This window comes from Lemur catta, chromosome 6, assembly GCF_020740605.2.
Source record: "Lemur catta isolate mLemCat1 chromosome 6, mLemCat1.pri, whole genome shotgun sequence".
Lineage (NCBI taxonomy): Eukaryota > Metazoa > Chordata > Mammalia > Primates > Lemuridae > Lemur > Lemur catta.
The window spans coordinates 71,260,338-71,272,178 of NC_059133.1; positions in this window are offsets into that span (position 1 = coordinate 71,260,338).

Consider the following 11,841-nt stretch of genomic DNA (forward strand, 5'->3'; position numbering starts at 1 on the left):
TGCAAGATTTCTGGTGCATGAGGGAGTGGAGCATGCTATGGTTAAAATGATTGTGGGCTGAGATTTCTCCGTGTTTGCCCACTGGAAGGTTGTGGCATATTCCAAAACATGATGGAAATGATGGTGTGATGGATCTTCCAGGTCTTATCCCTCCTACTCAGCCAGAAACTGGATCTAGTCTTAGTAACACCAGGACTATGAGGTCCTTTATACAATGAAGGCATTAGCCAGATGGAAGCCATTATGGCCATAGAGAACCATTCTCTGCCAGAGGTCTAGACAGAGCTGGAGGTGTTCTTGTCTTCCAGAAGGCAGATGGTCTCACTGATTGTCAGTGGGAAGTCAAGCCATGGAGGCCCTTACAGAGGATAGAATTCACATGCTCCATTTGATCATTGGTCTTTGTCAGTAGGAGGAAATTAACAGGGTAATACTTGAAGGGGATCTAAAAGGCCTTTGAAAATGATGACAAGAACCAAGAATAGGGCGACCATATATCCCAGTTTGCCCAGGATAGTAGTGGTTTATAGTCCTGGTATAACTATGAATAGTTCTCCATCTTTCCTTGTCAAAGTGTCCCAGTTTGGATGATCAATACATGGTCACCTTAGCTACGAACTACAATGTGTCTGTTAGTGCAGAGAACCTCTGTGTTAGAGCTGGCCAAATCTACACATTTACAAATGGCTGTGCCAACACAGGAATTAAGCAGTTCACAGAAGGAATTGTATGCAATGGGACCTGCCACCATTGTAAAATAAGGGTGGGATTTATTATACATTATATTAACCTCACAGAGTTTATATTCTTTATGTTAATGTTACCTAACATTATAAGTCATTTAAAAGTATGGATTGCGTATATTTGATTTATTTTATTTGCCTTACAAATGCCTTACAAATGGGCATTCAAAAATACCCTGGTGGGCAGAAACATACCGTTTTATTTTCTCATTTCAGTAAATCTTTTTGAATTCAGGTTTATCTGATTTTCTCCACTAGTAATAGTAGTTGGAACATATGATGGATATATTATATTTTCTTGCATTAGTGGAAGTGGTGATGAAGGCTAAAACTTTTAGGAATAAAATCACTTTATGTAGAGACAGAGCTTTAATAGATTCCACAAATGTACAAAAGAATCAGCTCCACTACAACCACTTGACTAGTTCTAAATAATTTAGTCTACTGGTTTTCTATGCATTAAATGAAAGTTCTAGGATATACAACAAAGGAAAAAAGACCTTAGTGATAATTAGACCCTTGGAAAAAACAAATATGCTCAAACTAACATAGCTGTTAAGAAGCTATAGACCAGTGTGTCTTAAGTTTTAATCTATATAAGTGCTATTTAAAATGAAGGTTTCTTGAGAGACGTCCCAGTCAGTATGCTTCAAAGGGTTGGACATGGAGTCCAGATATGAAGGTGACCTCTGGAAAATGCCTCAATAATCCCTGAAATAGAGAGATCAGACCTCTTGGGTTGGAAAAGTGATGCTATAAACACTAGAGGAAATAGACCTCCATGTCATATAAGTTTGTACTAAGAAGCAGAAAGGAGAAAGTATGTCAGTCAGAAATTAAGGAATAATTTCACGTAACATTTTAGGCTATAATTCAACATTTTGGAGAGAAGAAGAAGAAAACTTAAGACTCTGAACAAAAATTCAATACAATCTGTTGGAAACTAGTACAAGAACTATTTAACTATACTGGTAAACATTTATTTCTGATTTAAATGACAAAAAGCAATTACTTTTTCTTGCTGAATATCACAAGAAAAAATTACTCTAAATCATTTCAAAAATGCATATTTTTATCACTAGGGTATGACATCCTCATAATTAATAAGTATTTTGCTTACTAGTAAACAAAATTTCTTACCCGATTAATTAAAATATCCTGTGGACGTTTCCAGGAATAAATTTTCAATGATGGTGGTAACTCAATCTTTCCTTCAGGGTCTTCAAAAAAATGCTATATAAAAAATAAATTAACCTTTTTTTCCATATGGGTATATTAAAATAAACATAGCTCAATCTTAATAAAAACAAATCTGTGCATAAATCTGATCAATCAATAAGCATGTGTGGAGCACTTTGAGTGCTTGTCTTTAGACCCAATTCATGGAGTATTTGGAGAATACTGAATTTAACAATAGTGCATATCATTAGCAGAAGGTGGATTGTTGAGTAGTATTTTAATTGTAGAGGAGGCAGCCCAAACAAGCATGAGATGCTTTGGAATGTAAATTAGGTAAGGTGGGAAAACTATTTTGGATAGGCCATATATAGCCATATTTTCTATTGAAAAAAAATTTTTTTAACTGAGTCGAGAAGATTGAGAAATATTTACTTAATTTTCAATTGTTAGAATCACAAACAGGATTAAATGTAAATAAAACCTGGACCTTTGATCCAACTGACTTTCATTTATGAATTTTTAAATCTTGTTCTTTTGAGATAATTATAGATGCTGTACATAAAGACATGTGAAATAATACAGAGTTCCTGTATTCCCTTTCTTATTTCTCCAATGGTAACATCATACGAAGCTATAGTTCAGTATCAACAAATCTCCAAGGACAGCTGCTATCATTGTAAACTTAAGGCAATGAATCTTGGTAAAATATGGATGTTGCAAATCATGGCTAAGAGCTACCATGCTACCCCATCACAGAGATGCAATCACAAGGCTTGGACACTGTCTACCACTCACCCCAGTGGAGGGGGTATTGCTTTGTGAGCCGAGAACGCTGAGGCTGTGGGACAGAACCGGGGTGGGGAGTCAGGTTCTAGCCCAGATGTTACCACTTTGCACTATAGTTTGAGCTAGTGCTCTCTGACCTTTGAAAGCTACAGTGGCAGAACAGGATGTAGGTTAAGGTTCTCAAGTGTCACACACCATTGGATGGCCCCTGTTCACAGCAAGAGTTGACTTCGTGTTTCCCTAACCATGCAGCTGTATAGGCTCCTTAATCCAAGGGCCACAATATCTACATTGGGGGGTCTGATGTTCAGCCAACCTGATTCCTATTTGCTGCCATCAAGTAAAACGGACATCAGGTGACCAGCACACTTGCTACTGCTCCAATCTCCCTGGTTTTCTTCCAATAAATGTTCTTCCAACACACTTGCCCTTGCTTAATAACACTGATCAATCCCAGAATTTGATACCCAACCTTGCAGAGATCTGTAAGATGTTTTCACAGTCCCCTCACAAAAGCATGCTTGCACTCCAAGCTCCCTAAAGAGTTATTTTTTATATCCTATTTCAAAAACCCAAGCAATTTTGCCCTTTCCCTCCCTGTTGTTTCTCCACACTTTGGAGTGACTCATCTCTAGGTCTTCTCCAGAACTTAACTGCTCAACCGAGAATTTGCGCAATCTATTCTCCTGGTATAAATTCTGAAAGCTACACACACACACACACAGGCACACACACAGTCTCCATACGTTTTGAATTGCTGCTAAAAATGCACAGAATATGCCCACTTTCATTTGAACCCTGAGGGTTCAAAAGCTCTTTGTATCTAAAAGTTCCATAATCACTCTAGATATGGTACAAAGAATGTGTTCCCTTACACTTTGCTAATTTGGAAATTTTTCAAGTGCTAACAGAGCTGGAAATTAGCTCCCTTTATTGAATATCTTTTGCGAATAAATCACTGATATGAATCATGCAGTTTGTGACAGTATATTTTTTGAAAAAAATTTAAATGCTGATATTTACCATTTCAGAATGCTCTATGCAAACAGAGATAGCAGAGTTCAACCTAGCAATCCTGGCAATTTTGTTTGTGTTTTGAAAATTACACTGTGTTCTATAAATATTTTTAAATGAATTACTGCACCAAATAAGTAGGTCATATTTTAAGTGCAACCCAGCCCCATAGGCTGAAAAAAGTCTTTACAATAGAGTAAACCTTTTTATATTTGTTTTGTTTGACACAGGGTGTGGTTTTGTTGCCCGGGCTGGAGTGCAGTGGCTAATCATAGGTCATTGCAGCCTCAAACTCCTAAGCTCAAGAGATCCTCCTCCCTCAGCTTCCCAAGCAGATGAGACTACAGGTGCACACCAGAACACCCAGCTAATTTTTAAAGTTTTTGTAGAGACGGGGATCTCACTATGTTGCTCACGTGCACCTGGAACTCCTGGCCTCAAGTGATCCTCCTGTCTCAGCCTCCAAAGTGCTAGGATTATAGGTGTGAGTCAATGAATCCAGTCAGAGTAAACATTTTAAAATAGGCAAAAGAACCTAAAATAATTGGAAAATGTAGGAACTCCACTTAGCTCCAATCTCTGGGACATATCATGTTTACAGGACAAAAAGTAAACAAAGAGCAGCTCAGATCTTTATCCACATAGCTTGGAAAGATACTAAGAGGAATATAGATTTTACCTCACAGTAACATCGCTTTTAAAAATTCCGTTTCTTACAACCACTAGGTAAGAGATCACAGGTCTGCTGTGGACTTTCATTCTCTAAACCACCTTCTAAATGCCTGCTTCCCAGCTTTGTCCAAAATCCATTGGCTAACCTCTTCTACCTCCTAATTTCCCCCTTGTTTCACTATGACTCCATGATCATAGCTCTTTCTTTCCTCTTACTCAAATGTGATTCACCAAAACTCAGGACTAAAGCTGGGAAAGATAAAGCATTGGCTGGCGGGGAGGGCAGGTAGACAAAGACAAGATTTCTCTTTTGAATGGAGATTGTGGAGAAGAATGGGTATGCTCTCATGTTAACAAATCGTATTCCATTGTAAGATTAAAAACCAAAATGAAATCTCGTCGCGTGTTCAGGTCTACTTACCAATACAGGGCTTTTTCCTGTTTTGTCCTTTTCTTTTCCACCTCTGCCTGCATCCCACTTTTCTGCATTTATATCAGCTTCACTCCACTCTGGCCAGATGGGGAATTTCCCCTTCTTTTGTTCAATAAAACTGGATTGTGCACTGCTGCCAAAAAGGGAGAAACTAGAGAGAGATGGAGAGAGAGAGGGAAAGAGAGAAAAGGTTAGTTTTAATTAAAATCTCTGAGATAAAATATTGGATTAATTGTGTGACATAATTTTAATTATCTTATCATCAGAGTCATGTTAAATACATTTTTCAATACAGTCATATCTGTGGGCAGACAGCATTCACACGTCTGGGTTCTAAAGACTAAAATGACCCAAGGAGATTACTCCATCTGCAAATTTTGAGCATTAGTTCCTACTTACCGATGTAAGATATTAAAAACTAAATACAAACAGTATTATCAAATATCATAAACACATAAGAATATACACAATTCACATGTAAAGAAAATCCTTTGCACTTATAATAGTAATAGTTTTTGGACTATCAATACAAATATAATTTTGATTTTTTTCCCAGTATAAAAGTATTATGTGATCATTATTTTAAAAGAAAACCATAAAATACAAATCCGATAAATAAGAAAAAGCTACCCACCTCACTCTAGACACTACATTGTTAACAACTATCTAACCTCCCGGGTTGATATACAGGATATACATTTTTTTCTTCAAAAATTAAATCATTCTACAGATACATTTTATAGACTGCTTTATTTCACTTACTAGTAATTTGTTAATATTTCTCGTGTTCTAAATATTTGCCTGAATACTAATTTAATGATTGTATTATATTCATTGTATAAATATACCATATTTCATTTAACGAGGCTTCTATATTTGGAATGGAGGTTTTGAGTTTTAAATTTTTTCACTTTCATAAACAAGACTATGGTGGTTGTTACTGTTGTTAAATCTTTGCATACATTCTCAATTTTCCTGGGATAAATTTTAATAAGGAGTCTTACTCTACCAAAGTATATACATATTTTGACCAATTTTCTACAGAAAAGTTGGGACTGTTTTCTACTTTCATCATATATATATTACAGTTTTTATATCTTTGAACCCTGGATATTACTTTTTGTTCATTTTTATAAATGGTAAAGTCTAAAATTAGAATCTTGTTTAATTTTCAAATTTTTAACTACTAGTGAGGCTAGAACCCTGTTCTAGACCTTGGGATAAGCAGTTGGGAAAACAACAGATTAAAATCTCAAGGCTTATAAAATTCATATTCTAGTGGGTTCTCAAAACAAAATAAAGAGAATAAATTAAGTAATATATATAGTATACAGTCATTCCTTGCTTAATGATGAGGATATATTCTAAGAAATGCATCAATTAGGTGATTTCATTGTTCTGTGGACACAGAGCGTACTTACACAAAACTAGATGGTACAGCTTACTACACCCCTAGGCTATAGGTATGGCCAATTGCTCCTAGTCAACAAACCTGTACAGCACTTACTGGACTGAATACTATCGGCAATTGTAACACAATGGTAAGTATTTGCATATCTAAACATATTTAAACATAGAGAAGGTAAAGGAAAACTATGGCATAAGAGATAAAACAAAATGGGACTTGTATAAGGGCACTTACCATGAATGGAGCTTGCAGGACTGGAAGTTGCTCCACGTGAGTCAGTGAGCGGGTGGTAAGTGAACTGAAGACCTAGGACATTACTGTACACTAATGTAGGCTTTATAAATACTGTACACTTAGGCTACACTAAATTTATAAAAAAAAATTCTTTCTTCAATAATAAATTAACTTTATCTTATTAAACGACCACCTCCGTATATGCCGTTCATCCCTGACTGAAGTGTCGTTACTCAGTGCATGACTGTAATTGAAAGTGAAAAATCTCAAGAGGAAGTATAAAACAGGACAGGGGTATGGAAGAGTCAAGGTATTTAATTTCTATAAATGGAGTTAAGGAAAATGGCTCTAATAAGGTAACATTTAAATAGTGAAAGAAAGTGAGGAAGCAAGCCATGTGAATATCCATGAAAAGAATGCTCCAGATGCAGGAAACAGCAGGTCCCAACAGCAAAGAGTGTTCCAGAGGCAAACAGCAACCTGCTTACTTTAAGAATAATATGGAGGTCAGCTGAGTGGAAGGAGAAGTAAAGGAAGATGATTGCAGAGAGATAACAGGAGATGTGAAGATTGCTGAGATGATCCAAGTCAGGGCAAAGGCATTGGTCTTTATGTGGGTGAGACAGGATGCCAAAGGAGGGCTTGGAACACAAAATGATGTGACTGAAATTTGATGATCACTCTTGATGCTATGTTGAGAAAGGACCAAAGGAGCCAAGGGAGACAATGTAGGCGGCTTCGGAATAACAGGTGAGCGCTAATGTGGATTTGGACTGAGTTAGTTACTGTAAGGAAGGCAAGAAATAATCAGATTCTGTGTATATTTATAAGGTAAACAAAGTCAATAGAGTCGATATTTTTTGATAGACAGAAGACCGCACTATGGGGCAAAATTGCAGCAGGGGGATTAAAGCAGTAGTTCATGGATACATGAGTTGTGTTTTAAATGTCCAAAATCCATCCTCAGAGGTGTTGAATGTGTAGTTTGATTTAAGATTCTGAAGTGTATGAGAAGAAAATGGGCTAAAAGTGAAATTTTGAGGGTCATTGGCATTTAGATGGTATTTAAAGTCTGAAGACTAGATGAAATCACCAAGAAAATGACTACCTGAGAAAGAGGCACTCCCAGGGATGCTATTCAAAACACCTAACAACTGGTATGCACGGAGGATTAACCAAACTGAACAGAGCCTGACCACAATGCTGGGTCAGTGTCTTCAAAGCCTCTGGCTAGGCCAGATATTTATTCTTTATTTTTGTTGTGGGGGCAGGGATGTAAAGCCATCAGGGTAGGTCAGGGACCCAGGGCAAAAGGTAGACATGTCTGGGACTCAGAGGTATTGGCAAAGTACTTGTAATAAATAAAAACGTATTTCAATACTCTAATAAGCAACACAGCTGCATTTATGCCCTGGTACTGAATATTTAAAGGTCAGAGAGATAAGGAGGAAATGACTAAGAAAACTGAGAAAAAAGCAGTCATTGAATGTTATAGACAGAATAATCTTCCCCACCCCAAATATATATACACCTTAGTCCCCGAAAAACATGAACATGTTACCTTCCATGACCAAAGGGAGTTTGTAGATGTGATTAAGTATTGTGAGATGGGGAAATTATCCTGGATTATCTGGGTGGGCCCAGTGTAACTCCCAGGGTCCTTAAAAGTGGAAGAGGGAGACAGAAGAGTTGAGAGGGAAAAGTGACAAATGAAGAATGGATAAAGGTAAACTTGCTGGTTTTGAAAACCGAGAAAGGAGTCCACAGCCAAGGAAGGTAGGTGAGTTCTAAAAGCTGGAAAAGCCAAGGAACTGGAGTCTCTCCTTAGAGCCTGCGGAAAGGAAAGCAGCCCTGTTGAAACCTATTGTCAGCTCAGTCCCAGGTTGGACTTCTGACCCCTACAATTCTAAGACAATAAATTTGTGTGGTTTTAGGCCACTAAGTTTCTGGTATTTTCTTACAGCAGCAATAAGAAAATAATACAGTGAGGCAGGACAAACTCAGTAGAAGGTGATACCTTGGAAACCAAGTGAAGCAATTTTCTTAAAAAATGAGGGCATGAGCAATAGGCCCAAATGTGGCTAATAGGTCAAGATGAAGTGAAAACAACTAAATGTTGAATTTAGCAACAAGAAGATTAAAGTCTCTCTCGAATATCACCTCTGGGGAGTGAGGACTGGAGGAACTGCTTTCCTGAATATTCTACCTATTATAGCAACGTTCACCTCTCTGCATCTTTTCATATTGCTTCAATTCTATAGCACCTGACAACGCTCTCACTAATCCTTTGTCTATGTGCCTACTGTGCATCTCCATGGGTAGGATGTGTAGTTCCACAGGGGCAGGAACATTGATTTTTTTTGTTCATTTCCTCCATCTCCAGCAATTGGAACAGTAGCTGGACAAAGTAGGAAATCCGTTTATCTATCATCTATTTATGTGAAACAAAAGAATGGATGTCTTTATTTTATATTTCTAATAATTCTAATTGGAACTGTTCTAAATTGTTGTATATAGGTAGAGATTGACCAGATGCTTACCAATCCTGTTCCCATTTCTTTTGATGTTTGACTAGCTTTACAGGATGGCGGCTTGGACAACAGAATGTGGGTAAATAACAGTATTCACCTTAAGGTTCATAAAAAATTCTGTGAGATACTTCTCACTCTCTTCCTGCTCAGTGTATGGCTAAGTTCTATGAAGACACCTCACAAAATGGTGATACATCAAGAAGAAATGAGCCAAGACCCCTTATTCAGCACATTCCAAGCCACCACTCTATACCCACCTGCCTGTCCAGACTTTGGTATGATGAGAAATATCCTTTGTTGTTTAAGTCACTGAGATTTGGGGGTTATTTGATATTGTAGCATTGACTAAAGAGTGTACTTCCTTTCTTTGGATTTGAATCTTCTTGCTTATATCTTTAGTCATTGTAAGTAAATACATGCTATATTACTTACAGATTATTTTTCTATTATCTTACATTTGTAATACTTGATTCTCTTGTTGTGACTTCTGCCTATCTTTTGTGTATTCTTTGATTATGTGCTTATGCCTATCAGGGTTTTCTCCTCCTCCAGTCCCCTTCCCCTGAGGCAACCCTGTGTTGAGAGAATATACTTTCAACATTATATTGAGTTTTATTCTGTGAGAAACCCCAATGAATATAGCTAGATCTCAAACCTGGGAAAAGAGTTTTTCCATTTCTCCAGAAAGACTTTTTTTCAGCCCAACATCAGGCAGAGAAAAATGGTAGCTTTCTTATAATCTTCCTGAGCTTAGGTGGATTTTTCTCATTCACCTTTTTAAAGAGAATTAAACTCTTGGAAAACCAAGTCATTATCTAAGGTTGGAGCACTTCCTTTCCTCATTTGCACTCAAGGCCTTGTCCCATATATGTTAAAACAAAAGATTACAGTTTTATAAGACTTACAAGACTTCCCTCAGAACCATGACACTCTGATCCACAATCCTCTCCTTATTTCTGAATCCTGACAATTTTTATTCTTTTTTTTTTGCCTTAAGAGACAGAGTCTCACTATGTTCCCCAGGCCGGCCTTGAATTCCTGGGTTAGAGCGATCTTACTACCTCAATCTCTCAAGTAGCTAAGAGTACAGGTGTGTGCCCACCATGCCTGGCTTTTATTCTTTATACAGACATTTATAGGTATTATCATTCTTTTAAAATCTCAATTCACCATCTTGCTGGAAAAGAAAATTTGAGAATTTGTACATCGTTAAAGAGTGTTCCTAAGTAGCATGTAAGAGTATAAAAGAGGTAAGGATGACTAGAATAGTTTTCAGGGAAAAATGAAGCCTTTTTCATATTATTAATAGAAAAATCAAGGCATAAATCAGCACATTATAATATTTGTTTTATTGAGCATTGGTACAAGCCCACAGATAAAAAAAATGCTGATTTTGTGTACATCAAAACCACGATAAAATTACCTCATTCAAGAAGCTCAAAATCTTAAAATCTATTTTTTAAAAGGAAGGTATAACTTTAAAAATAAGGCTCTGCTAAGATTGTTTTTCTTCCCTGTTCATTCTGTCAAGTGTAAGTAAATGTTCTAGCTCCCGCCCTTAAGCTATTAAGCTTTATCTCTAATTGGCCTACTTTCCTTGTAACGCATAAAATCTATTTCCATCTATATTCAATATTACTTTAAAAGAGTCTCATTAGCAGTGTCTTATACCAGCCCGATAGATCATTTATAGTGCTACACATGCGATATAAACAATGCTCAAATGCAGCTCAAGGTCAAATATAAGAGAGATTTAAAATGAACCTCTAAAATGTTGCTTTGAAACTCTCAGCACAATATGGCTTTGAAGTTCACTAGCAGAACGTACCTACTGCTCTAGCATAGTTGGGATCCTTTAAGTATTCAAAGCACCTTATTCCTGTCCTCATCAATTATGAAAGCAAGATAATTTTTAAACACAAAAGTGATGCAGGAAGAATTAGGAACTGGTAATACTGGGAAGTAAATGTTCCCAAATTTTAGAAAATTTAAACCTGCAACACTGAAAAATCAGAGTGATTCGCAGAGACACTTTATTCACATAGCAACATACCCGTAGACTAGTAAGTGATTTAATTCATTAAAATTGCAAGTTGTATAAAATATTTCAAAAATAAATATGAAAGTATATGGCCAAAGGCTCCCTCCCCACACAGTGAGTCTAAATATGTTGGAAACATTATTTTTTAAAAAGTTAATAAAAATCAATGAGAAATGTGTATAACATAAAATCTGAATATTCCCAATACTTAATATGGGGTATTCCAAAGGACGCCAGTGTTTGGAGGGAGGAGGCAAGAGGCTGATTCCTAGAGTACAAATATAAAACACGAATGTGCTCCTGGAGAAAAGAGAGCAAGCATAAAGGAAGCAAATGCTCATGGCTGAAAACCATTGAAAAATATCGGTGGACTAATTACAGAAAGAACCTATAGTGGTGTGTTGGGGGCTGAAACAGTGTAACCCACAAGGAGCTACTGGGAAATGGATTTGAGCAGCGGCAGTCAAAGCTTGAAAGTCTGGAAGTCTATGCTGGAAAGGAAGCTATAACTACTTTGTAAATGTCAGGAGACCAGAAATAGGTTTTGTGAAGGAGCAAGTGGCTAGAGTTACTCATAAGTACCTAGCTTCTAAGACTGGCATAACCCCCCCTACAGTTTGTGGTATAACAGGCAATATGTCGCTTGCCCATGGTTCCCTGAGGAAACAGAAAGGCTGGGTGAAAGAAAAAGAATGAGGGTGAGGGCAGCCCTCCACCATCATGGGTGTGGTATCAGGGCTAGTGTTTCCTATACAGTAGAAAAGCCCCCAACTCCCCAGTATTAAGATTTGGGTGGGGAT